Source organism: Saimiri boliviensis, chromosome 17 (assembly GCF_048565385.1).
Source record: "Saimiri boliviensis isolate mSaiBol1 chromosome 17, mSaiBol1.pri, whole genome shotgun sequence".
NCBI lineage: Eukaryota > Metazoa > Chordata > Mammalia > Primates > Cebidae > Saimiri > Saimiri boliviensis.
The window spans coordinates 28,113,568-28,141,479 of record NC_133465.1 but is presented as its reverse complement, the minus strand read 5'-3'; the positions used below and the strand labels follow the sequence as shown (position 1 = coordinate 28,141,479).

The 27,912-nt window shown below is 52.2% G+C and overlaps 1 long non-coding RNA gene and 1 other non-coding gene across 2 annotated transcripts; one reads left to right on the top strand and one right to left on the bottom strand.

Moving 5' to 3' along the window:
* Window positions 1-917: 917 nt before the first annotated feature.
* On the top strand, window positions 918-27,469 carry LOC141581829 (uncharacterized). Its single transcript, XR_012514598.1, has 2 exons — window positions 918-24,130; window positions 26,574-27,469. It is a non-coding gene; the product is annotated as an uncharacterized LOC141581829 (long non-coding RNA).
* Window positions 5,208-5,333, bottom strand: LOC120367051 (U6atac minor spliceosomal RNA). The gene has a single exon (XR_005581551.1). It is a non-coding gene; the product is annotated as a U6atac minor spliceosomal RNA (small nuclear RNA).
* Window positions 27,470-27,912: the final 443 nt, after the last annotated feature.

Below are 27,912 nucleotides of genomic sequence, written 5' to 3'. Positions count from 1 at the left end.
CGGGCGGGGGCGCAGCCCGGGAGCGGAGCGGCCGGCAGGGGGCTCTCCGCGCCGGTCTCCGCGGGAGGAAGCGCTGGCAGCTGCTCGGACCGGTCAAAGGAGGAAAAGGGAAAATTACTGGGCTCGGGGGCGGGAAGGGCTGCGTGACTGGGAGGAAGGCACTCGAGACTGTCGAGTCGGGCCGCCAGCGTCGGGACCCCTTCCCCGGGGCGGCACGGGCCACCCGGGACCGGGGATCCCGGACTGCCCCCCACCGCCACCCGGGTCTCTGCCGCCGGTGCCGCAGGCTGGAGCGGGCGTAGCGGCCGGGGGCGGTGCCGCCTAGGGGCGGGCGGAGGGCGGGCCGGGGCGGGGCGCCGTCCGCTTGGCTCCGGGAGGCGGTGCGGGCGGGCGCTGGTCGCGTCCGCCCGCCGGGAGCCGCGGGGCGCGCAGCCTTTCTGATGTGTCACCAGCACGTGGAGCCAGGTCGGGCCGCGCGAGCGAGCGGACCCCCCAACTTTCGAGGGGTCTCGCCGCCCCGCTCCTCTCCCGGCTTCGCCGGGCTCGCTCTGCTTGGGGAGGGGGCGGCGGCGGCCCCCAGGTCCCGGGCAGGTCGAGCGAGGCCACGGCTCAAGGCCAGGAGCGCGCGGGGCTCCCGGAACGTCGGGGCACGGGTCCCGGCTCGCGGCTACACCCCCAGTGCTGTGGCGGCGGCGCGGGCTTGGCCGTGCGGGAGGGCGCGGCCTGCGGCGAGAGGTCGGCCCCGGCCCCCGCCCCTGCCCCCACCCCCGCCCCGCGCCCCGCGCCCCGCGCCCCGCGCCCGCCGAGCTGAGCGCAGGTAACCGAGGCGGAGCGGAGATGGGCCTCGCGGGCGCGGCGTGAGAGCCTGGCGAAGTTTCTCGGCGCGGAACTCTTGCGCCCCACTCGCGGGTGGGGCTGCGGCGGGGAGGCTTTGGTCCCCGCATCTCCCCCTCCCCCAGCGCTGTCCCTCGGCCTGCGCGAGGCGGCCTGGGGGTGGCCTGGAGGCCGCCGCGCGTGCGGAGCGTCGTGTAACCCTTGGAGGGCTGGGTTCGGAGCCTGCGGCCGGAGGTCGGGCGCGGGGTGGACCTCCCTGGGGGCTGCTGCCTGAGGGACACCCAGAGCTTCCGCCCAGCGGAGCGCAGTGCACGGAGCCGACGGCCGGACCCAGCCCCGGGAACCCGTCGGGGACGCGCGGCAGCCCGAACTCTGAGACGGACGGGAGCTGAGGGCTGGGTCTTTGCGGGCGAGATGAGGGTGTCGGATCAACTGGCCTACAAAGTCCCAGTCCTCGGCCCCCGGGACCAGCGTCTTCTCCACGGTCCTCGCCCCAGGCCGGCTTCCTCCCAGGACCGCGTGCGCTCCAGCCGGGCCGCCGCCTCTCAGGTTCACGCTGGAAAAGGAGTAGCGAGGTGCGCTAGCCACCGGCTGCGTGCGGGAGAATTAGCGACGCGCTCGGAAGTGTGAAGGGGTCACTGCTTGCGGTCCGTACCCTCCGGGCAGACGTGGGCCCCACCCCGGCGATCTGAGTTGAGCGGACAGACAGGACCCGGCTTACCCATGGGCCAAGCCCAGCCATTTACCGTGGCCTGCCCTGCTGTGCTTTCTAGTGCGGCCACCTTGAGCTTGGGAGTGGGGAGGACCGGGCTGACTTCTAGAGTTGCCCCTGGGGAGGTGGGAAGCGGAGGTTTGGCCTGCTGGAGCGGGAAGACCCTGTCCCTCTCCCAAACACCGTTTCTTTAAAGATGGATCTTCGTGTCTGTGTTCCCAATGGCTGGTCTTTTGTTCCCTGACAAATGCAACATACTGTTGACTCACTCCATCCCGAGTTTCATGCTGGAATTCTTTAAACTCTCCACTAAAGTCTCTATCTATTCCTCTAGTATGTTTGCTTCTACTCCACGAAAAGAAAAACCCACCAACCCCTGAAACCTCGGGTTTGCCCGCTATTGGAACTTTGGTTATTTGTCCTTTTGTTTGTGTTGGTTTTGGCTGTTGGCTGTGGGGGCCGTGGAAAAACATTTGGGGACATGCAGTGAGGTGACTTGAACTATGTGAAGCGCTGATTGACAAAATAGGGAACGTCTGGTCCCTGTCTTATTTGGCTTAGGAAAACAGGAGAGGTTTTTAGGAGCCGGGAGAAGGGAGGGTGAGAGGGAGGAACCATCTCGGCCAGGTTGGCTCATCCCTTGCCAGGTCTTGCAAAAACCCATTCAAGAGGCATTTCCCACAGGCTCCCTGCCTCTGCAGGCCACGTGTAGAGTCGTCCTTGCAGGCGTCCTGCCCATGCTGCTGTCCCTATTTTGGTGGCATGTAGGGGCCAACATAGGGGAGCCAGGTGTGTGGCGGGCAGTCAGGTGTGCTTTGGGGTCACGGAGGCAGGTTTGGGCCTGGAAGGCTGGGCAGGGGCATAAGCCCCTCTGGCAGTTGGCTTGACTTTTGTTCTGGAGACAGTCAGTGGAACGTGCAGATGTCAGAATTATGGGAGAAAAGCGTTTCTTTGGCCACGGGGTCGATTTCTGAGCATCTTGATAAATTCTCAGTTGGAAGGCAAAATCGTCTAGGAATGGAACTGGTGGGAGCTTCCACTGGAGACCTCACCCCTGATTAAGAAAAATGCTCTTTGGAGCGCTGAATCAGCTTGGGAAAACAAAGTTCTCCCTTTGAACCAATGCCTCTCCCTGCCCTGGGGATCAGTGTCTAAAAGTAAATGAAGTGGAAATCTCCAGAATAGTGCGTGGTCATAAAACATCCCAGAAGTGGGCTGGAGCAGTGAGATGCCGAAAAGCAGGCCCGGCTGGCTGCCCTGCACCCACCCTGGAGGGGATGGGCTGGGAGTGGGGCCTGAGGAGCATGGCAGCGCCCCTGGCAGTTTCCCTCAGGCTGTGCCCCATTCTTTCTGGGTCTGGCCAGGGCTTTAGGGATTTTTAGGAAATGACTTGGTGCTTCGTTTCTTTGGGGGAAGTGAGTGATTAGGTTTTTCCTTGTTGGGTTTTTTTCCTTTGCAAAATGTGATTGAATGAGCTATGCAGTGGGCTGGGCTAAGTCTGGCCTCCCGAAACTGATGTATGCTTCAGTGTAGGCCCTTGTATTAAGGAATTGTGTTGCAGTGGAGAGCTTTCTGATTTTGCTGTCTCTCGAATTCATAGTTTGCTGGAGCAGAGGCCTCCTTCCTGTCTCCTACCCCCACCCCCAGTCCATCCTTCAAAGATGGGTACCTGAAGGTTTCAAGGGGAAGTGGCTTGAACATAGACTGACGTGCCCTGGAGCCTTGTTCAGGAAGCAGCTAAATGCAAGGTACAAAGCTGGTAGGAGGGGGAGGGTTTTAGCCAGACACCCAGGGAGACCCATGGAAGCCTCCTAAAAATCCAGCTGGACTCCAGGTCCTGCCTACTGGGAGGAAACCGGCATTCCCGCAACTCTTAGGTAAATTGCAGCCTGGTGAATGATTAACCTCACCTTTTTGGCTTTTTTTTTTTTTTTTTTTTTTTTTTAAGAAAAATAAAAATCCCAACCTATGAAAGATTAAAGATCAGTTTTTGTCCAGCAGGATTGGAATGACAAAGCCAGTACTGGGAGAAGCCAGCCCTCTCGTCCGCACCCCTCCCAGTCCTAGCAACCCTGGAAGTCTTGAACCTTAGAAGGAATCTCTCCAGGGTTTTGTTGGTGGCCATCCCGGCCGTGCCTCTGGCTGCTTCCCTGGGTTTCCTTCAGTCCCTCTTTGCCCAAAGCCGAGCTGTCTGAATGGTGAGGATTCTGGCCTCCACTTTGTCTAGCAACAGCTTGGCGCATGATACTACGCGAGGAGTTAATTCTGCTGCTGGGCCAGTCCACAGCCCTCTGCGCAGGCTGGTAAATATTTGGCCAGTCTCCGTTCTTTTTACACAAAAGAGCAGCGCTCCTAATCCGTGATAAGTCCCTGAAAGAGAGTTGTCTCAGAAGCAAGGGATCATTTTGGTTTCTGTGAAGGGTTTTTCTCTCGAAGCAGCCCAGCATGAGGACCGTGGAGGTGCACTTTGCGTCCAGATGAGCGCTTGGGTTCCAGCTGCGGCTTGCCAGCTGCACGGCTTTGGTCAAGTGACTTCTTCATGCCCCAGGTTCTTCCCAGTGAGATGAGGGTTATGATATCTACCTTTTAAGTGTGTGGTGAAGATTACGAAAAATGTATGTGATGATGTCTGGCATAAACCAGTAGATCTCCAACTGGTAGTCTTCGTCCCCTGGCTCTCTTTTTTTTTTTTTTGAGACGGAGTTTCGCTCTTGTTACCCAGGCTGGAGTGCAATGGCGCGATCTCGGCTCACCGCAACCTCCGCCTCCTGGGTTCAGGCAATTCTCCTGCCTCAGCCTCCTGAGTAGCTGGGATTACAGGCACGCGCCACCATGCCCAGCTAATTTTTTGTATTTTTAGTAGAGATGGGGTTTCACCGTGTTGACCAGGATGGTCTCGATCTCTCGACCTCCTGATCCACCCGCCTCGGCCTCTCAAAGTGCTGGGATTACAGGCTTGAGCCACCGCGCCCGGCCCTGGCTCTCTTTTAAATAAAATTTTTGATATTATTATTTTACCTATTTCTTGTTCTTTTCTTTTCTTTTTTCTTTTTCGAGATTGAGTCTCACTCTGTTGCCCAGGCTGGAGTGCAGTGGTGCGATCTCCGCTCACTCCATCTCTGCCTCCCCGGGGTCAAGCGATTCTCCTGCCTCAGCCTCCTGAGAGTGGCTGGGATTACAGCCAAATGCAACCACACCTGCCTAAGTTTTGTATTTTTAGTAGGGGCAGAGTTTTGCCGTGTTGGCCAGGCTGGTCTCGAACTCCTGACCTCAAATGATCTGCCTGCCTCGGCCTCCCAAAGTACTGGGATTACAGGTGTGAGCCACCGCGCCAGCCTATTTATTTTTCTTTTCTTCTTTCTTTCTTTCTTTCTTTCTTTTTTTTTTTTTTTTTTTGAGATAGAGTCTCACTTTGTCATCCAGGCTGGAGTGCAATGGTGAAACCTCTGCCTCCGGGGTTCAAGTGATTCTCTTGCCTCAGGGCTATTACCATACCTGGCTAACTTTTTGATATCTTTAGTAGGGACGAGGTTTCACCATGTTGCCAGGCTGGTCTTGAACTCTTGGCCTCAAGTGATCCCCCAACTTGACCTCCCAAAGGACTGAGATTACAGGCCTGAGATACCATGCCCTGCCTTAAATTATTATTTTAAAATTTTTTAAGAAAAGATGTTTAGGTGCCGTGATGTAGGCGGCAGTGCCTTAACTGTATGCGTGTTGTCAGGCCCAAGGGCCTCCTCCATCTGTATCAAAGGGAGTGCTAACCTTCTCTCCTTTCTTTCTTTAATTTAAAAAAAATTTTTTAAGACAGGGTTTCACCATGTTGGTCAGGCTTGTCTTGAACTCCCGACCTCAGGTGATCCGCCCGCCTTGGCCTCCAAAGTGCTTGGATTACAAGCGTGAGCCACCACGCCCCGCCCCTTCTCTCCTTTCATACAACCTGTCTCTCTTGTTTTCAATCTGAGTGTATATACATGTTGGTTGAGACCAGTGCAGAGTGACTGAGACTCAGGCTTGTGGGTCTGGTAGCTTCGAAGACTAACGCTATTGCTTGGGAGCATGTGGCCTTGGGCAAGTTACTTCATCCACTGAGAACAGGGGCTTTGTAATCATGACACGGGGATACTGTCTGGGAGCCCCGTCTTGCATCTGAGTCTCAGTCCTCTCAGTTTCTGTGGTCTAAAAGCTACGTGGCAGGGACTGGGCCAGGCGGAGGCTGGGGTGTTCGTTAGTAAGATGGGCATGATCTCTCGCTGCCTGCTCTGATTTTTGCCCCAGCTTTGAGAGCAGATGAAGGGTGTAAGTCCTCATTGTATAGTTGAAGTTGAGACTCAGAGGGGAAGAGACCCTCCCAGAATCTCCCAGATTGCCTCAGTACCATAGGAGCAGGACCCCAGCCTTCTAGGTACAGCCACCCAGGTTGGGAGCCAGCAAGCTGGGGCTGTAGAACAGGGCGTAACTGGGCCTGGGTTTGCTGGCACCGAGTCCTTAAAAGAACCCTGGGTAGCAGATGTGGCCGCCTTGCACATCTGCTCAACAGTGCATCACTCCTAAAGACCCACAGACTCATCCGGTCTTGACACTGAGCCCATTTCAGAAAAGGTCCCAGGGAAGGCATTTGAGTTGCCACGGCTGCTTTGGGCTTGCTCCCTCACTCATGCCGTGGTCAAGCTAAACATCCTCTAGTAGGGCCAGTCAAGCAGGGGACAAAATGGAAGGGGGCTGGGGGGAAATAATGAGACTTTCCAGAAATAGGCTGCAGAGTAATCATTGTCGGGGGAAAATGTCAGAATTTCTTGGGACTTAGACTTTTTTTATGACTCAGTGGTGTTTTTATTTACAATTTCGAACTGGAGGTAGGGATAGACCATAATCTTTTCAGTGCTCAAGAGCCTTCAGCAGGCCTCGCTGGCTCTGGGCAGAGGGCAGGGCTTACAGGACCCAGAACAGGTGACTTCTTACCCACTGTGGGTGCTTCCTCCCTCCTCCCTTTGGCACGGTCTGGGGAATTTTGTAATCGTCCCACAGCCAGACGGACCCCTTGCTTGCGTTTGTTGCCCAGGAGAACCAGGCAGGGAGGTGCCATGTGGAAAGCCTGCTGTCTGATTTTCCTCTGAGCTCCTCACTGCAGCCTGAGAACCCCCTTCGCTGTCAAGTGGGTGACTGGACCGAATACACCAGACACCCCTTGGCATTCTTCTGAGATCCTAAGGAGGAAGGCACAGGGTGGAGGCTGGGGCTGTGGTTTGGAGGATGGGAGGGGTAGGGGATGGATTTGGAGATTGCAGCTGGGAAATTTGGATCGCCTATGAAGACTTTGCGGTTCATTCTCATGAATCTCGCTTCCTTTCACTGGATTTCTGCCCTGGGGGCTGTGGGATTCAAGAGAAAACACTAACTTTCCCTTCTTAGTGACTGAGGCTTAAATTCTGGTCTCCCAAGCAAACATGTAAGAAATAAACCTCTTTTTCCCTCCATGTCCATTGTAAAATAAACCCTCTTTTCCCCCCCATGCCTCCCACCCCCCTAAAAAGAATTAGATGGCATTGCTGCTTACTAGCTGGTGGCACCTGGCTTTCCAGCAGGCTGGTTGAAAACAGAAAATTCTTCTCTGCTTAAGACAGGGAAAGGGTGTGGACTTTGGGATCAGAAACATGGCTCTCCTGTAGACTAGCTGGGTCGGGCCAGGAGTGCCTTCCCAAGACTCACTTTCCCTGTCTGTGATAATACGTGCCTAGTTTGCAGGGCATTATAAGGACTGAACAGCAATGTGTGTGTGAAACACAGGCGTGTGGTCGAGGGTGGTACATGGTCATTCTTCCTGAGTGACAGACACCATATCCCAGGGCCCATGGGACACTGAGGTCAAGGAAGGACTGCCTGAGGCTGGTGTGCCTGCTTGCTGGCTTAGTATCTGGGGCAAAAACACTGGAAGAAGACCAAATCCTTGCTGGTGGGGTGTGGGGTGAGTTGTGTGGGTTCTGCTTCTTCAGTGAAACACACCCACCACTTGGGACGGGTGTGGGGTGGAGATGGGGGCCAGGAGTCACAGCCTTTTCCAGGGGTTGGGTTCATTTGACCACCACTGGAGCCTGTCTGAGGGGAGAGGTTAGTGGGAGAGTCAGGGTGAGTTTGTGCTGAATTCCTTCTTGTCAAGCTTGCTGTTATCAGTTTAAGAACATGGGAAGGGGAAGGGGGCCATATCTTAAATAAGAAAGGCTGGATGTCGTGGCTCATGCCTATAATCCCAACACGTTAGGAGGCTGAGGTGGGAGGATCAGTTGTGGCCAGGAGTTCAGACCAGCCTGGCCAATATAAAAGATAAATCTTTAATTTATTTAATGTATAAAAGATAAATTAGCTGGATGTGGTGGCTTGCACTAATAGTTTTGGGTACTCGGGAGGCAGAGGCAAGACAGGATTGCTTGAGCCAGGAGTTGGAGGCTGCAGTGAGCTATGATCACACCACTGCACTCCAGCCTGGGCAACAGAGTAAGACCCTGTCTCTGAAAAAATAAAAGGAAACATTAGCCAGGCATGATGGCATGTGCCTGTAGTCCCAGCTACTCAGGAGGCTAAGGTGGGAGGATTGCTTGAACCCAGAAGTTCAGGGTTACAATGAGCTGTGATTGATTGGGCCACTGCACTCCAGCCTGGCCAATAGAGGAAGACTCTATGTCTCTTAAAAAAAAAAAGTGTCTTTGCTCTTGGAATTTCAAGGGCGATTAAACAGATACTTAAGTATAAGCAAAATGTTAGTCTTCAACTTGCCTAGCCAGACCACCGTATATCTGGGAAAAGTCAACCAGACCGCTTGTTCCAGCTGGTTGGTCTGGTTGGTGTGGAGGGTGAACCCTCCCCTGGCCCGAGGCACACACCCTCTCTCCTCCTCCTGTGTCTGGTGATGGCAAGCGTTTATCTTTACTCAGGTCTGGGTGCACGCTAAACCTTGGCCAAATCTCTGAACGTTCAAACATCTGGCAAAATATCACATTTCGACAATAGGCCTTCTCTGTAGAGATGAGGTTACAGGGGGCAGTACTGGGATGCTGGGAAACCACTTAAGCTTTGACTGTGGGAAGGGGCCGGGTCCAGGATCCTGACTCTGAATGTAAGGGGTGGGGCAGGAGCAGGGGGCAGCTGCTTACCATAGAGAGGCCTGAGGACCAGCTCCCCACTTCCAGAGCCGGAGGGGGGAGGGGGCTGCTGCCAACCTATCTTGGCATTCTCCCTTTCGTCCTTGGGGTAGATTTTGTTGTAATTAGACAAGTTGTGACAAATAGCCCATTGGTCTTTGGGCCGGAGAATTGTGCCGAGTCCTGCCTGGAAACCCAGCCTTGTTCACTTGGGAGCCATAATTAGGCAAGAGAACAGTTCATGAGCCCTTTGATTCAATAAAGACCCTTTTATGATGTTGGTTTTTCCCAGAAAAATAATACCACTTTGCTCCATGTATTGCATTTAGATGTGTAATCATATTAGAGCTAAGCAGCCCAGGGGACTGAAGTTGCGTAGCTGGGGCTGGAGGGGCAGAAAGGTGCAACCCCTTTCCTCCCCGTAAGGGCCACGGCTGACACTTCTGTCACAAAGACAGGTTAACAGGAGAAAAGCATGACACACTTATTTAATCCGTGTTTTGCATGACATGTGAGCCTTCAGAAATAAGCCCAGAGACCCAGGGAAACTGTTTTTATGCTCAGATTGGAGGAAGAATGGACAGCCATCTAGGAATGTGATTGGACAAAAAGGACATAGCCTGGTGTCATAGAAGGCTCACCCAGCAAGGCCTATCCAGGTTCTTTTTGGCCTCACTGTGTAGCAGATCTTGGGTGTATGGGGCAGGACCCCTCTGGGATGAGGGTTGACAAAGGAGAAAGTGACCTTTCTAGATAGTATGTGTGATAAATAATATTTATATAAATTAAAGTACTTTTGCCCCATAGCCACACAGACCCCTTGCTTGCATTTGTTGCATTAATCACTGATATCTTAAGATGACTCTCTTTGATCTTTACACTGTAGACTTTTTTTTAAAAAAAAAATATGGAGATGAGAGTCTCACTGTATTGCCCAGACTGGTCTTGAACTCTGGGCTCAAGCAGTCCTTCTGCTTCCTATGACCCACCTTGGAGAAGAGGAATTCTGATTTCTGTGCCTGGCTACTGGGGAGAAAGAGAGGCGAGAGATAGGAGGGTGGGAGAAGGTCAGAGAGACCTTGCTCTCTCCGTTAGTTCAGGTACTCAGTGTGCCAAAGCTCCGGGGTTTGGGGTATCGTGTTCTCAGCCCCGTGGAGTAAAGCCTTTTACACGGTCTTCAGAGAAAAATGGTGTCTTCCGAAAAAAAGAAAATGACAAGGAACACTGCTAAAGATGTTCTCTCTTGTCATTTAAAGGACATTTTCTCCTTCAGAGTGAGAAGTGACCCAGGGGAAAAGAAACCAGAAAGTGAAACTAACTTGACTGGCCAATGGCAGCGGCAGCCCCTGGTGTCCTCTGCAGTTCTGTGTCGTCCCAGGCCACGTGTGCCCAGCATGGTTGATAATTCGTCAGATGGGTAGCACGTGTCCAGCCGAGGGCGGGAGAAAGTGCCCCCAGAGGATGCCTTCGTCCTCTCCGAAAGGAGTTGTGGTCAGCACTGGGGTCTCCACCAGGGTGGCAGGGCTGCAGGCGCTGGTGTTTGCAGGTGGCAGTTCTCGGCCTCCTCCTCATCGCCTCCCTTTGTGGTGCGGTCAACCCTGACTACATAGAGCCCTGGATCTCACGGGCAGCTTTCAGCTCATTGGGAAGGTGTGCTGGGCCCAAGATGCTGACTGACAGTTCTTCCAGGCATGAGAGGGATGACCGGCCTGGGATGCTCTCACAGGGACGCCCCCTCCCACCAGCTGCCCTCTTGCCTTCTTACCCCAAGACCGTGTCGTTAGGCAGGCCAAAAGCGTTTCCCAATCACGGAGTCAGATCTGTCCCAGAAATCTGCTCCATGCCCAGGAGAGGTCGAAATCGCCAATGGAATCAAGAACCTCTTTCCCAATTTGGGGTTTAGAAATCTCTGGCAATAAGGAAATTTCTGGTAGTTGTTTGTAAGAGTTACTCTATTAAGAAATGGAGGGCGCCGGGCTCGGTGGCTCAAGCCTGTAATCCCAGCACTTTGGGAGGCTGAGGCGGGTGGATCACAAGGTCAAGAGATCGAGACCGTCCTGGTCAACATGGTGAAACCCCGTCTCTACTAAAAATACAAAAAATTAGCTGGGCATGGTGGCACGTGCCTGTAATCCCAGCTACTCAGGAGGCTGAGACAGGAGAATTGCCTGAACCCAGGAGGCAGAGGTTGCGGTGAGCCGAGATCGCGCCATTGCACTCCAGCCTGGGTAACAAGAGCGAAACTCCATTTCAAAAAAAAGAAAAAAAATGGAGGGCATGACATTTCAGAATGCAAAAACTCTGTTGCATTAAAAAAGGGGAAAATCTGTTTAATTCCCAAACATCTGGTGGGAGTTATCACCAAAATATCTTTTCAGATATCCTCTAATGCAGAAAAACTGTGTATTTTATAGGGCATGGTTTATCTGTTTATAAATAACATGTATTAAAATACGTTTGCAGTGTCACTAATATCTTAAGATGATGCTTTTTGACCTTTATACTGTAGATTAAAAAAAAAAAAAAGTATAGAGATGGGAGTCTGTGTTTCCCAGGCGGGTCTTGAACTCCTGGGCTCAAGCAGTCCTTCCACCTCAGCCTCCCAAAGTGCTGGGATTACAGGCGAGAGCCACCATGTGCGGCCTACCTTAGGCTTTTTGGAAGTTACTTTACTCTTTTCAGAAGAAGTGATATTAAGTTATATATATGTGTATGTTGCCTTTCCCCCCAAAGGAGTATAATTAGAACATCTGAAACCAGATTATCCAATTAGTACATTTTTCTAATTAGCTGTTAGGAATTCGTGATGAGATAAATTATTTTAGATTTCCAAATGGAGCTTTGGCCATAGGGAGGCTCTAAGGAAGTACACAGGGGAGAAAAATAATGGGTCTTCTAAGTTTCAGCTCCACCCACTCACCTGCTCCCCCTAAAACCTAGTGTGCCTGCCCATCAGGCAGCAACAGTGACCAGAAAGCAGTTTCTTTTCCTTGTTCTGGACAAGTGGAGTTGGAAGAATTATTCATTTATATTGGTTTTTCTCTGTTCTTGGTAATGAAGCAGGCAGACAGTGGTTGGCATTAAATACTATTTTTTCTACATTTTCATCAGTCATATTAGTAGCTGTTCTTTAGTGGAAAAAAAATTCTGGTGATCTGAATTCATTCAGAACACATTGACAACGTGCCTTTTGTGTGCTTTCTATGTGCCAGGTGGCAATGAGGACTGTCTGGCAGGGGGACCAGGGTAATGTCCCACTAAGACCAAGGGGATGGCTGGGCGCAGTGGCTCATGCCTGTAATGCCAGCACTTTGGGAGGCAGAGGCGGGAAGATCACCTGAGGTTGGGAGTTCGAACCCAGCCTGACCAACGTGGAGAAACCCTGTCTCTACTTTAAAAAAAAAAATTAGCCAGGCATGGTGGCATATGCCTGTAATCCCAGCTACTTGGGAGGCTGAGGCAGGAGAATCACTTGAACCCTGCAAGCGGAGGTTGCAGTGAGCCAAGGTCTCACCATTGCACTCCGGCCTGGGCAACAAGAGCGAAACTCCATCTCAAAAAAAAAAAAAAAAAAAAAAAAAAGACCAAGAGGATGAAGTTAGGACCCAGCTTTTGGGTTTTGTAACTGTGGTTGATGCAGGCCCACCATCCTTTGTTCAAAATTCTGAACACAAGAAAACTGGATACTGAAAGTTGTTTTTGTCACTAATTGAGTGTGAAAACCTGACCCAAACTGACTTGAGACTGTTGGAGTCCATATTTATCCTGTGGACTGTGAATATTCATGAGTTTCTCTGCAGAGATATTAATATGTTTGATTATGGGTGCTGCCCTGCTGGGGTGTTACATGATATGTGTCATAGGTACCACATTCCCTTTCTAAAGCCTGAAAAGTTCTGGAACACATCTGGCCTGAAGGTTTGGAGTAAGAGACTGTAGCCCTGGAGGAGCATTTACTTAAGGCGACAGCAGCTGTGTGCTCAGAGTGCCGCCCGGCCAGGGCCCATGTTCCCTTTAGCTACAGGAGGAGCCTGTAAGCTGAATGAGGGTCCAGCTGACCAGTGGGTACGATGCCCAAACAGCTGCACCTCAACCAGGGCAGGTGACTTGGCTGTCCCCATGACCCTCAGAGGCTTTCCTTCACCAGGTGCCAAGCAAAGATCGTTCAGCAGCAGATTTTGTTCTGTTGTTATGAATACATCAATGAATGAGTATATCTATGTTCTAATAAAACTTTATGAGAGCCAGGTGAGGTGGCTCAGACCTATAATCCCAACAGTTTGGGAAGTCGAGACAGCCAGATCACCAAAGGTCAGGAGTTCAAGGCCAGTCTAGTGGCTCATGCCTATAATCTCAGCACTTTGGGAGGCAGAGGCGATTGGATCATGAGGTCAGGAGATCAAGACCATCCTGGCTAACATGGTGAAACCCCGTCTCTACTAAAAATACAAAAATTAGCTGGGCGTGGTGGCGGGTACCTGTAGTCTCAGCTACTCGGGAGGCTGAGGCAGGAGAATCATTTAAACCTGGGAGGTGGAGGTTGCAGTGAGCTGAGATCTTGCCACTGCACTCCAGCCTGGGGGACAGCGTGAGACTCCACCTCAAAAACAAACAAACAAAAAAACCTTTATGAAAACAGGTGGTAGACTAGGGTGGCCCTTTGGCGGGAGTTTGCTGATGCTTTGTCAAGATGACAAATGCACCCTTAAACATCCTGCTTTCTTCTTCAGACTTTAGCTCTGCTGTCTGCCTGCCTGGTCTGCTCGTCTTGTTCCCCACCCCAGGCCAAGTGGAGTTGCCTTAGAGAGATAAAAGAGGTAGCTCTAAAGTCAGTACCCACCCCTTGCTTGACTCCTCCAGATGGTCTGGAAACAAGATGGAAAGCAGGCACTGCTGTCACCAGACTGGCCTCGGTAGGACTGTTTTTTTGTGTGGACATCTCCAGTCGGGCCCAGGTCCAGCCTTGCTGAGGGCTACTCACTCAGGCCTCCACCCAGAGTTTTGGGGGCAGAGCCAAGCCCCGGGGCGTGCTGGCTGGTAGCCTTGGGCCAGGCAGGGCTGCTGCTAGGGAGCCCAGTGTCAGGTGGGTTTGTGAGGTATAAGGGGAGTAAGGGGCTGAGAATGAGCGTTTCAGAGCCGATGTGTTCTTAGCAAAAGAATTTCTGGCAGAGAGACGTTGGTTATCGTAAACCCAGCAGCTCTGATGGATGAATTTCAGGTCTCCTGGCTTGTTCATCCCAGCCCCGGAATGTCCAGCAAGGGCGGGGCTGGCCAGCGGGGCCAAGACGGCTTCTCACTGCATCAGAAGCTTAAATCCAGCCAGGCCCTCTGACTCCCACTTCTGTAGTGGGCTGGACTGGGCAAGACTGGCTGGGGTGGGCGGGACCCTGCAGAGCCCACTCCTCTAGTCTGTATGCTGGAACGCCCTGTCCTTCCCCACCTCCAACCCCTCAATCCTCATCAGGGATGTTTGGCCCCGACTCAAAGAAGGCCTGGGCTTTCTAAGCTTCAAGGCCAGCCCCTGCCACAGGGCCCCACATCCGAGAGAGGCAGTGGGTCCCTGTATGTGCCCAGCACCTTCTCTCTGTAGGCGGTTTCTCTCCCAAGACATTTTGGGACTTTTGCCCTTTGCCTTCTTTCCTAGGGCTGGTGGATGTTTGAGTTGTTTTTTTTTTTTTTTTTTTCCTAAAGCAGATTCCAAACAAGGGCTGCTATCTAGTTGGCTTTACTTTTTTTTCTCTCATGGTTTTGTGGGTTGTTGGTACTTCAGGGACTCTGTTCTGAGTGGAGCCTCCTCACTCTGCAGCTCCCTGGTAAGGCCTGGTGGCAGCCCGCAGAAGAAGGGGGCACTCACTCGGGTGAGTATGATCGTTCACGCTCCCCAGGATAAATATAGACTCTAAGAGTCAAGTCAGTTAGGGTCCGATTTTCCCACTCAGTTAGTGGGAAATCAAAAACAACTTTGGGTATCCAGAGTTTTTTTCTGAGTTGAGAATTTTGAATCAAGGGTGGTGGGTCTGTATCAACCACAGTTAAAAAATGCAAAGCTGGGTGGTAACTTCATCCCTTCGGTCTTGCTGGGACATCACCCTGACCGGCCCTCATTGCCACGTGGCACGTGATGCGCCTCAGTCGTCGGTGTGTGCCCAACCCAGGCCCACGCAGAGTGAGCACTTGGGGAAGGCACATGGAACTGGACTAAGTGGCTGGTGTGATTGGTGAGGGGTTAGCTATGCTGTCAAAGCCAAGACCAGATGGGTCCCTGTCACGTACCCAGCATGTGCGAGGGGATCTGCCAGCACTGTCAGGGCAGCTCTCCTGACCCCACCTCCTTGTTTTTGGACCAAGCTCTTTTGTTTCTGGGCCAAACACTGCCTGTACCATTGGGTGTGGGGACTTGGGTTTTGCTTTGCTTGTGGAAAATAGGGCTGTGATCTGGGTTAGGGCAGAAAGCTCCAGGTAGGTGACAGGTGCCAGAGCAGTGGTTCTTAAACTGGGGATAATTACAGGAGGAGCCTGTTAACAATGCAGATTCCAGGGCCTGTTGGTAGACCTGGGAAGTGGGGTGTGTTCATAAGTGTATGTGATTGTGATGCAGGTGGTCCCAAGGGTGTGCTCTGGTGGGCTGGACCAGTATGTAAAGCACGGTGTGATGAGCTTTGGGTTGGGGGAATGGGAAGAAAGAAGGCGCTGTGACCCAGGGAGAGGCTGGGGTCAAAGAAGGTCACTCAGAAGAGGTGAGCTGAGTCTTCAAGAACAAAGCAGGAATGGTAATAATAGCTAATCTTGATTGAACGCTTTGTGCCAGGCACAATTCTAAGCCTTTTCTGTGAATGAACCCATTCAGTCCTCCAGACAACCCCGTGAAATAGGTAGTAACCCCAGACTCACACAGGAGCAGACCAAAGCCCTTGAGCGTTAACTTGCTGGCCCAAGACTAGTGAGTGGTGAGCTAGCTCTTGTCCACTGACTGCGTGGCACTGCGTGGGGTAAGGTGTGCCAGGCAGCAGGAGCAGCTCAGCGTGGCGGTGAAGGCAGTGGGGACCGGGGCTGCTTAGCGGGCAAAACGTGATGTGGGTGTGTTATTCAGTGGTTCAGATGACGCAGAGCCTGGCGTGGGGGGACTGCTTGGGTTTCGCTTTGTTGGTGGAGACTATGTCTGTGGTCTTGGTTAGGGCAGAAAGCTCCAGGTGGATGACAGGTTCCAGAATGGCAGTTTGAGAAGGCCGAGGCTGGAGCTGGGCAGTTGGGGTAGCAGGCACATTTCCTTGCAGTTGGAACTGGAAGGAACGTGACACGTGGGGGAGAAGGTGCAGTGTCAGTGCTCAGGGTGCAGCCAGGCGTGGGCTGGCACCCTGACCCGGCCCACTTCCCAGAGGGGAAGAATTCTGTATAGCCCAGCCTCTGTCCTTGGGGTCTGATGGGATGTGCTTTGGTAGGAGCCTGGCACACACTTGGCTTTCTTTCGATCCCTACGTTGCCCTTCCAAGTGGGGCTTACTATTCTTACTTACCGACAAGAGAGCTGGGGCTGAGAAGCCAAGTAATTTACACAGGCTCAGGTCACACAGCAAGTTAGCAGGTAGTGGTGCCAAGGCAGGCTGGCTGTCTTTCGTGGGGATGTGTTTTCACCACAGCGGGGGCCACCTGTGTTCTGAGAGGCTGAGTTTCCTGCATGGACAGTGGGACCGATGATCAGACCCCCAAAGAGCAGGTGCAGTGCCAGGCTGGACAGATCCCAGCTGTGCTGGGGCCTTGGGCAAAGTGGCCTGGCCTCACGGGATACGCTTCCTGTTGATGGGTGACATTCCACAGGTGGGAGGCTCATGCAGGGGCTTATTCCCTAGGAGATTTCCCGGTCTGGGCCCTGGTGCTGGGGTTGATCCTCTGCTGCCCTGGAGGCTCACCTGGGCCTGGGCGCAGAAGGGATTGTTGTCCCATTAAGGAGAATCCTCTACAAGTCTCTGATTCTGGAAGCTTTTTTTAAAAATCATCCCACAAGAAAAACAAATTGGCCACCAGCCTCTTCCCAACTTTTTGGCTGTGTTCTCACCATCGCTGCCTCCCAACCTTGGTTTCTTCCAGCCTGTACTTCCCAGCAGAACCTGTCAGCTTGTTGATTTGAACCCGAAAACCACCTAGGAGATTCCAGAGGCCTTCACACTTGTCTTTGCTGCCCACCGTAGGCCGTTTTCTTAGAAGGGTATTGAAGGACCTGCCTTCCCACTCGGGCCAGTGTGAAGCTGTTGCCCTTCTGCCGAGCGGGGAGGGCTGGGATATGGCAGGCAGAGAGTTGGAGGGCTGGCCCGAGATCCATTCGGCAGCACCCCAGGGCACGAGGTTTCTCACAGGTTGCAGCCTCCTCCAGCCCCTTTGCTTTCTGTGACCGAGCCGAAAGTCTCATTTCCTCTTTGGCTTTCCCTGTGAAATGGGAGAGAGGGTGGTGGGGGCTTAGCTCCTTCCAGGCCCATTTTACAGACAGGGTACCCAAGGCCGTGACTGCTGGAGAGAAGTGGAACCCGGAGCTCCTGTGCCCATTCCTGTCGGAATCTCTGTGTGTGTTGTTGAAGACAGTTTGGAGAGAGTCGGGGCAGCTCTTCTCCCAGGTTTTCAGTCCTGGGTGGCTCTTCCAGGCACTTCCTGTTGTTTTCATCTCTTTTCCTGAAGGAGAGAGGGTTGGAGGCTGCTCTCTTGTGTTCATGTGTCACACCAGGCCTGAGACCATCACTGTCGCTCTGAGATGGTCCACACCCTTCCGGTGAACGCGGGGGCTATAGGCTATAGTTCTTGCCACGTTCCCAAGTTTTGGGGGCTGCCCTCTGTATTGGGATTCCACCAGGATGCTGGTCTGTGACTCCCTGCAGGCAGAAGGTACTGGGTTCTGAGTTGGCTTTGGGTGGAACACAGGTCATTCCTGGGCATGCCTTGGGAGGGCAGCAAGGCTGGCTGCAGCTGGGCCCAGCGTTGGAGAGAATTGTGCCTCTCCGGAAACCCTGCAGCCGTCCCACCCACTGGGGAGCTTCCCTGGGCTGTGCGGAGGGGGTCGGTGTCGGGTGAGAGGACACCAGCTTCACTTCGGCTCACCTGGGTGTGCCAGACGACTGTTTCCTCACCTGGAGGGTGCTCAAGGACAGCAAGAAAAATGAGGGACTTTCAGGGGCAGCTGTGTTTTCTGACTCAGTCATAATGCCCCTAAAAATCCTTATTGTTCTTGCAGTGTGCATCGGGCAGTGGCCAGCAACGCGCCCCTCACCCACCTGGCCCCTGTGGGAAGACTGGGACTTCCTGGGGTGAGACTGGAATGTACCTCCAAAGTAAGAGTGAATGGGGGCTTGCTGATTATTAAAATAATTTTGTTTGCGTGCATTTTTAGCATCTTCTCTTCTGGTGGAGGATTGGAGTGGCTAAGTCGGGAGGGCTGGACATCAAGATACTCCTGTGCAGGTCGGAGCCCAGGAGAGTACAGGGGCTCCCTGGTTTGTGTGCAGTGAAGGCCTGGAGGAACCTAGCCTTCCAGTGCAGTGCCCAGGGAAGGTCATCTTCCGGGTCAGTGATGTTAAAGGCAACATTGTTGGGCTGGACAAGATGCCCCACAACCTTTGCTGGGAAGTCGGGGCAGGAGGGGAGGAGGCATCTATCTGGGCAGGAATCTGCATTGTGTTTTAAATAGAAGGCAGCCTGGCCAACATGGCGAAACCCCATCTCTACCAAAAACACAGGAGTTAGCCGGATGCGGCGGCGCATGCCTGTAATCCCGGCTACTCACGAAGCTGAGGCAGGAGAATTGCTTGAATCTAGGAGGCAAAGGTTGCGGTGAGCCAAGACTCTGTCTCAAGAAAAAAAAAAAAAAGAAACTAGAACTGCAGTGGATTGAGGGTCTTTCCTCTCTGCTGTGACCCTGGAGCTTGCTTTTCCTTGACTGAACGTTCTCCATCTTTCCTTCAGTTCATGGATCGCCTCCATTCTCAGCAGGTCCCCCTTCGCCCGCACTGTCCCGCCCCACCCCACAGATACAGTCATGCACTGCCTAATGGTGTTTTGTCAACGAGGGACCGCATGTAGGACGGTGGTCTCGTAAGATTATAATACTGTGTTGTTACTGGACCTTTCCTATGTTTAGCTACACAAATACTTACGTTGTATTCTAATTGTCTATAGCATTCAAGACAGGAACGTGCTGTACAGGTGTGTAGCCTAGGAGCAGTGGGCTACCCCATCTAGCCTAGGTGTGCAACAGGTTTATATAAGCACACTCTGTGAGGTTCACACAGTAACAAAGTCACCTAACAATGCCTTTCTCAGGGCAGATCCCCATTGTTAAGTGACACATGACTGTATTTTGGCTTTTGGAGTTCCTTGGGGGTTGTTGAGAAGCAGAAATACCTTTTTATTTATTTTTGTTTATTTATTTATTTTGAGATGGAGTCTCCCTCTGTCGCCCAGGCTGGAGTGCAGTGGTAGGATCTCGACTCATTGCAACCTCCGCCTCCCAGGTTCAGAGGATTCTCCTGCCTCAACCTCCTGAGTAGCCGGGATTACAGGTGCGCACCATCACACCTGGCTAATTTTTGTATTTTTTGTAGTGATGGAGTTTCAGCATGTTGGCCAGGCTGGTCTTGAACGTTTGACCTCAGGTTATCCACCCACCTCAGCCTCCCAAAGTGCTGGGATTACAGGTGTTGAGCCACTGTGCTTGGCTGATTCCAAATTTTTCTAAGATCTATATTTTTATTTTTTATTGTTTTGAGACAGTCTCACTCTGTCACCCAGCCTTGAGTGCAGTAGCTTCATCATAGCTCACTATAGCCTTGACCTCCAGGACTCAAGCAATCCCCCCACCTCAGCCTCCCTAGTAGCTGGGACTACAGGCATGCACTCCCATGCCCTGCTAATTCTTTGCATTTTTTTGTAGAGATGAGGTTTTACCACCGTGTTGCCCAGGCTGGTCTCAAACTCCTGGGTTCAAGCAGTTTGCCTGCCTTAGCCTGCCAAAGTGTTAGGATTATAGGTGTGAGCCACTGCACCAAGCAGAAATACTTTTGTTGTTGTTGTTGAGACCGAGTCTCACTCTGTGGCCTAGACTGGAGTGTAGTGGCGCCATCTCAGCTCCTTGCAGCTTCTGCCTCCCAGGTTCAAGTGATTCTCCTGCCTCAGCCTCCAAAGTAGCTGGGATTACAGGAGCGTGCCACCATGCCCAGCTAATTTTTGGATTTTTAGTAGAGATCGAGTTTTACCATGTTGGCCAAGCTGGTCTTGGAACTCCTGACCTCAGGTGATCCACTGCCTCGGCCTCCCAAAGTGCTGGAATTACAGACGTGAACCACTGTGCCCAGCCAGAAATACTCTCTTTAAACAAATCAATTTGTAACATGCCTGCCTTCACCAGCAACATGAAGCCACGAGAATGTCACCAAACCCAAAGGAACAGAATTCTGCTCCCCAGCAGAGGCTGGGCTGGTGGCTTGCGATGATGGACAGGTAGGGAGATGGATGAAGTGACGAGCAGGACTTTGCCTGCCCCAGTGGTTCCACACTATGTCTCACTGCCCTCATGGGTCAGCAGGGGAAATTTACCCTCGACGTATTTCCAGGGTCCCCAGGTACAGCTCCAAAGCTCTTGTCACTGGAGGAGGTGACCACGAGTGCTCAGCATTTGCAGGGCTCCAGCTGCCGCGATCTTCCCTGCAGCCCAGCCCTGGCTCTGGTGGGCCCTGAGCGGTGCTGCTGTGGCTATACCTCAACACCAGCTATCCCAGAGACAGTTTTCAAGGGGCTGGGTTTGCGCAGGCGCCTTGGCTTTTTTCTGCACAGGTGGAAGGACAGCTCCAAGGTAAAGTTTAAACACAATAGCACTTATCCTTTCTTGGTAAGGGATGGGTGGGGCTCCCATGAAATCCTATTCTCACCGCCTGGAAGGGACAAAGGGGTATTGCAAAGGTTCCTTCATCCCTGATCAGCCTCCCTGTCATTTGCTACCCTCAGCCGTCCCCTCCCATGGGGCTCCTTTGCCCTGCCCTTCCATCCCCCTGAACCTCCTTGTTCCTGCATGTGTTCTTTATTCTTCTTTTTTTTTTTTCCTTCTTCTTGATACAGGGTCTTATTCTGCCATCCAGGCTGGAGTCAGTGGCCTGAACTGGGCCCACTGCAGCCTCCACCTCCTGGGCTCAAGCGATCCTCCCACCTCAGGCTCGCGAGTAGTTGGGACTACAGGCACACACCACCATGCCTGGCTAATTTTTCTGTTTTTTTGTAGGGATAGGGTTTTGCCATGTTGCCGAGGCTGGTCTTAAACTCCCTGGCCCAAGCAGTTCTCCCACCTCAGCCTTCCAAAGTGTTGGGATTATAGGTTCAAGCCACTGCACCTGGCCAGTTCCTCATTCTTTACCACAAAACGTTTGCAAAAGATAATACATCAACTTTTTAAAAGAGGCAATATATCAAATATAAAACTGATTACTGCTTTTTCCCAATTATAAGATAACTGCCCTCTACTACAGGGCATTTGAAAAATACAAAGGGGCCGGGCTCGGTGGCTCACACCTGTAATCCCAGGACTTTGGGAGGCCTAGGTAGGCAGATCACTTGAGCTCAGGAGTTTGCGACCAGCTTGGGCAATATGGCGAAACCCTGTCTCTACGAAAAATACGGGTAGTCCCAGCTTCTCAGGAGACTGAGGTGAGAGGATTGTTTGAGCCAGCAAGGTGGAGAAGGTGGAGGTTGCAGTGAGCTGAGCCACGGTGACAGAGCCAGACCCTGCCTCCAAAAAAAAAAGAGAAAAGATGGAAAGGGCTTATATTATAAATGCCCATACCTAGAGATAATGGCTGCTAATGAAATCTATCCTTCCAGCCTTTTTTATTGATGCCTGTACTACTTCTCCACCCAGTTAGCAGGATTGGGACTTTTAAAAGGGTCAGGCTCGTAACCCATTTGAGAATGGCCCTGTGTCCTCGGGCCAGAAAGCTTTTATTTTATTTTTTTTTACCAGGCAGGATGTGCTGTGGGCTGCTGCTGGCCTCTGGCCAGGAAGCACAGCGATCTTGCTGGAGGGTGTTTGAGCAGCACCAGGTCTCTCTAAACCAGGATTGATGAAGTTGTCAGTGAGGATGCTGGACACGAGGGCTTTATCCTGTCTGATTTCTAAGTGGGTGGCTAGCTGCACTGCTCTTGACCTGGCTGCACGTGAGAATCACTTGGGAACATTAAAAACATGCCAATGCCTGGCCTCACCAAAGACCCACTGGATCTGAATTGCTGAGGAATGAAAGGGCCCAAGGACTGGTATCTTTGTTTTTGTTTGTTGTCGTTTTTTTGTTTGTTTTTTTCAACACAGGGTCTTTCTCTGTCACCCAGGTTGGAACGCAGTGGCTCCATCTGAGCTCACCGCAGCCCCAGTGTCGGGTGCAAATGATCCTCACACCTCAGCCTCCTAAGTACCTGGGACCACAGGTGCGTGCCACCACACCTGGCTGGTTTTTTGTGTTTTCTTTGGGGACAGAGTCTTGCTCTGTGGTGCAGGCTAGAATGCAGTGGTGTGATCTTGGCTCATGGCAATCTCTGTCTGCTTCCTGGATTCAAGCAATTCCTGCATCTCAGCCTCCCGAGTAGCTGGGATTACAGGTGCCCACCACCTTGTGCGGCTAACTTTTGTATTTTTAGTAGAGATGGGGCTTCACCATGTTGGCCACACTGGTCTCACACTCCTGGGCTCAAGTGATCCGCCTGCCTGAGCCTCCCAAAGTGCTGGGATTACAGGCATGAGCCACCGCACTGGCCGTTTAAAAAAATTTTTTTGTACAGATAGGGTCTCACTATGTTGCCCAGACATAGTGAACTCCTGGGCTCAAGCAATTCTCCTGCCTCAGCTTCCCAAAATGTTGGGATTATAGGTGTGAGCCACCACACCCGACCAGTTGTCTTGTTTTTTTTTTTTTTTATGTTCCTCAGGTGAGTCTCTTAAGCAATCAGAAGCATATTCTTGTGCTTACTAATAATTGGGCGCTTGGGAATCATAGTATGTTGAGGCATGGGTAGGGGCTGCCCAGCAGGGTGAGTAATTGTCCCTTAGTTTCCTGATGCTCTGTGCCCCCTGCCAGCCAGCCTGGACCCACAGCTTCCCCTAGCCTGCCCTGCTATCACCAACACCAACTGTGGGCACGGTGGAATTTGGCCCCATTTTACAGATGAGGAGTAGGCTCAGAACACTCAAGAGGCTTGACCCACGGCACCCAGCTGGTAGGTGGCAGTGGTAAAACCTCTGCCTCCTAGTTCTCTGCTCCTTGCCTGGACAGAGGCGTCTAGGAAGGAACACAGCCCTGTGTGGGATTTGCTTGTCTGAGCCCTCAGGGACAGAGCCCTACAGGGGGTGCCCAGCAGACTGCCCCTGCCCCTCTAGCAGACTGCCCCTGCCCCTCTCCTTCCTGCCGAGCTCAGCTCCAGAGGCCTGGCCTGTGGGCCGGCTGGGCAGGCAGCCAGTGCAGGGAGCTAACGATGGGTGCATTGTCGGCTCCAGGAAGCGGTCAGCTGTTCCCTGGCAGGTCTGCAGAGCCAGAGGGCCAGCCTGCCTCACTCACGGAGAGTAGAGATAGGATCTGGGAGCCCAGAACACCACTTTCCCGGAGCCCAGTGGCTCTGGGCCAGCCCTCGGGCTTCCTTTGGAAGGGAGGGCCCCCTGTACTCGGCTGCTCCTTCCTTGCTTGGCATTGGCCCTCTCCCTCCTCAGTCTGGCTCTCGCCATCTCCCCACCCAGCCCTTTGCAGCGGAGTGTACACTCTTGGCAGTGCTGTCCGTTAAACCCGCTTCCCAGAAAGCAACATGGCTGTACAGGCAGATTCAGCCAGCACCTTAGTGGGAGATGGGGCAGTGGGCATCAGCTGAGGCTTTTCTTGCCCAGGTTCCCTGGGGATCTGGGTTGGGAGATAGCCCTAAGCTGCCTTGGCTTTCTGGGTCAGAAGTACCTTCAGCTCAGTCAGCAGCCTAGCCACTAGACAAGCCACTTGGAGCTGCTGGCGTTGGGCTGGAACAAGCCTTTGCCAGGGAATCTGATCCAGGTGGTCACTGAGCTGAGAACCTGGGGTAAAGCTCCCCGCTTTCTGAGCCCGTTGCCTCATTTGTTTGATGGGCACCATAGTTCCCTGTAGGAATGTGTGTACTTTCTAGGCTTCTTCCGAATAGAGATAAGAGGCTGTGGCTGCCTTTCCCTTCCCGGCCAGGAGTACACTTCAGCAGAGAACTCAGCGGTGCCTGGCATCGAGAAGCTGCGCAGTGAATGGTGGCTGCACCACATGGTTCAGGAAGTGAGGTTCGGGTCACAGCCTGAGGATGGTGCCTTCCATGCTCGACCCTGCGAGGACGACCTTTCCTGACAGTCTCCTCCCTGGCTGAAGTGTTGAGACAGTGGCTGTGGATTGGAAAGTGAGGTCCTCACCTCTGCTCTGGATTCCCATCAGGTCTGTACTGCTGAGGCCCAGTCCCCACAGAAGCATCTTCCCCTCTGGGAGGGTTGTCCTATAAGCCCAGACACGTCAGCTCCAAGGCATTCCTGCTGGGCCTGGGCCAGAGTGGCTGCTGCGGAACTGCTCCCTCCCCTGCCAGCTTCCTTGGGGTGTAGACAGCCCAGCACAGGCAGGAAGGGCTTTCTGTTTGGCTCAACTGGTGGGGAAGCAATTAGTGCTTGCTTTCTGTTTTGATTCTTGTATCAGACTAACCAGGCAGAGTCTGTGATGTCACAGAAAAGCAGCCTTGGGCCCATGGGGCTTGGGGTCTATCCCTGATAGCCTGGCCGTTGTGGAATTGTCTGGAGGTAGGGATGGGTGCTGACACTACCCCCTGGGTACAAGGTGGCCGTCTCTTGGCTTTCCATGCCACCTTCTGATAATCTCTCTTAATAGCTCTTTTTTCTGATGATACCTTCAGGAGGTCACCTCTCCCTGACCCTGTATCTCTGGGTTCTGGTGTGGCCAACCCCAAACCCTGGCTTCAGACACAGGCATGTGATCCAGGCCTGGAGGCCAGTCCTGAGGCTCTGGCATGGGACATGTGCAGCAGTTATGGGGAAAGAGGCATACTTTTTCTGAGGGAGTTGCTGTGTTGATAGGATGTAGGCTGGGAATTGCTGGTGGCCATCCTGTCCTCAACTCGAGGACAAAAGGAAACTAAGAGTTGGAGAGTATGCTGTCCAGACATCAGTGAGTTTTGGAGCCAGCCATGCCTGAAACCAACTGCAGCCTGGACTAACTTGATTTTGTGAGCCAGTGCTTTGCTTTGCTTTTCTTCTTTTTAAAAGACAGGATCTTGCTCTGTCATTCAACCTGGAGTACAGTGGTGCAATCTCAGCTCACTGCAGCCTCAAACTCCTGGGCTCAAGCAATCCCCCTGTCTTAGCCTCCTGAGTGACTGGGAGCACAGGCTGTGCCACCATACCCTGCTAATTAAATTTTTTTTTTCTAGAGATGAGGTCTTGCTGTGTTGCTGAGGCTGGTCTCAAACTCCTGGCCTCAAGTGGTCCTCCCGGCCCAGCCTCCCAAAGCACTGGGATTACAGGTGCAAGCAAGCCAGTGCGCCTGGCCTCTTTTTTTCTGAGTTGGGTTTCTGTCACAGAAAGGATCTTAATACAGGCAGTGTTTTTCTTTGGTCTTTTTTTTTTTTTTTTAAATAAACTTTATTGTGGTATACTTTACATTGTAACAAAACCCACCCAGCAGGTGTGTAATTGGTAAGCTTTGTCAAATGCGTGCACCCTTCTAACTACTGCCACAATCATGACATGGAACATTTCTTATTTGCCCCCAAAATTTCTTCATCCCCTTTATGACCAATTCCCCTGACCTCAGACAACCTCAGATCTGCCTTTGTTTTGCAGATTCATTTTGCCTTTTCTAGAATTTCTTGTAAAGATCATCCCATAGTATGTACTCTTTTGTGTCTGGTTTCTTTTACTCGGTGTGTTTTTGAGACCCATCCACATGTTGCATGCATCTCAGTAGTTCATTCCTTTTTATTGCTGGGAGGCATTCTATTATTCTATTGTGTAGATGTGTCACCATTTGTTTAGCCATTTATCAGATGACAGATATTTGAGCTGTTTCCAGATATTGCCTGTTATGACTAAGGCTATTTTGAACATTCACGTAGGTTTCTTTCACATTCTTTGTATGGGTGTATGTTTCAATTTTTCTATCTAGACATCAGCCTCATTTTACTGTTGAAACAGGTTCAGAGATGGAATGACCTATCCAGGGTCCAGTTCCAAGGCTGATGATCCTAGGGCTGGCGCAGGGAACACAGCTGGGCCAGTGAGGTAGTTGGAGGAATGGCACCTTTCTCCTTTTGGGTATCTGGGTGTCCCTTGATAAAGGGGGCTTGGGACTGCTTGGAAGGAGCTCATGGAATCCTGGTACCCAAGAACATTATTGCTGGGAGAGACTCTTAAGATGTCCCCCAGTGTCTGTTTTCCCTTTCTTCTAATAGTAGCACCCCCTTTCCTTGGAGAACTGCTCCCCTAGCGCTCTGTCTGGTCCTGGAGCATCTTAGCCTTCCTGGTAACCTGGGGCTTACTTGACCTTGGTGAGCCAGTCACGCCCTGGATTGGTTCAGGGGCCAGACATGAGATCCAATCAGAGTCCCTCCCTGGAATGTTTGGAATTTTCTCCCTGAAACAACTCTAAGGAGGATATTTGGGCCTTAGGCTTACGTTGAAATTAATGCACGTTACCTAGTGTTGAAGAAAAAGCTGGAAATGTGGGTGTGAGACCCTGGGACCCTGAGGGGTAGGTGCCTACCATGTGCCAATGATCATGTGCCGCCATTATCCTTTTCACCTACCTAGACCAGTGTTATTTTCCCCTGTGGATTCCAAGGCTTGAATGATAATATCTACTAACCCCCCTACAGGAAGCCAGACTCCACTTCCCCAAATGTATTCTTCAGGACGTGTCCAGATCTCCCTGTCTTAGCTGACTGCTCCATCACTGCACAAGTCTGTGGAAAGACCTGGCGTTGAAACCATTCCAGCCATAAGGAAAGGGGACGACGATGATGATGATGAGCATGGCACCAACAAATCTGGGCTCCTCCCAGGTGTGTGGAGGATGTCAAGTTGGCAACCTCAGTTTAGTCCAGCTGTCTGTTTCACAGATGCTTCGGTTAAGGAAACTGAGGCGTGGAGAAGTTAAGGCCCAGCTGGAATGTGGGTGTGTCACATGCATCTTGCAGCTCCCTCACCCACCAGACTCTAGGCTCCTTGCTGGGCCTTGGCCACAGCCACAGCCGGGGGTGAAGGACTCCATGGGGTCCCTGTAGTTCCTTCCACAGCGAAAGCTGACCAGCTGCTTTTCCAGTCTGACTCCCCTGAGACCACATCCCAGGGCATGGGACGTGGCTCCCAGATGGCTACCACAGGGGCTGGAGAATGCAACCCAGAAGTGGGTGGGGGTGGGGGAGTTCTCTGGGATGACCTTTGAGCAATAGGAAATGGGAGGGTAAATTCCTTCTTTCTGTCACCCTGAGGCCAGGGTTTGCTTGCTGTGAAGTGGCGGCAGTGTGGTTATCCATCATCTTGCCCTGCTTCCCATCCTTCCCTACTTCTCTCCTCTGTTCCCTCACTCCTGCTGTGTGGGGATTCAACCTCCGAATCAAAGCATTGGCAATTAATCCCTTGCCCAAGGCTATTTTCTATCGAACCCAGGCAGTCTGGCTCCAGGATCTGAACTACTGTACTCAGCAAACATTGAACTGGAGGATAGATGTGTGGGATATGAATAAATGAATAACTATCTGTGATTTTTAAATTTTTTATTTTATTTTTATTATTGGGTTTTTTCTTTTTTTTTCTTTTGAGATGGAGCCTTGCTCTGTTGCACAGGCTAGAGTGCAGTGGCGCAATCTCGGCTCACTGCAACCTCCGCCTCCCAAGTTCAAGTGATTCTCCTTACTCAGGCTCCTGAGACGCTGGGATTATAGGTGTGTGTTGCCACACCCTGCTAATTTTGTATTTTTAGTAGAGATGGGGTTTCCCCATGTTGACCAGGCTGGTCTCAAACTCCTGACTTCAAGTGATCTGCCGACTTGCCCTCCCAAAGTGCTGGGATTACAGGCATGAGCCTCTGCGCCTAGCCTTCTTATTGTTTTTAAAAATAGAAATAGAGACAAGGTCTCTGTATGTTGCTCAGGCTGGTCTGCAAGTTCTGGGCCCAAGTGAACCTCCTGCCTTGGCCTCCCAAAGTGCTGGGAT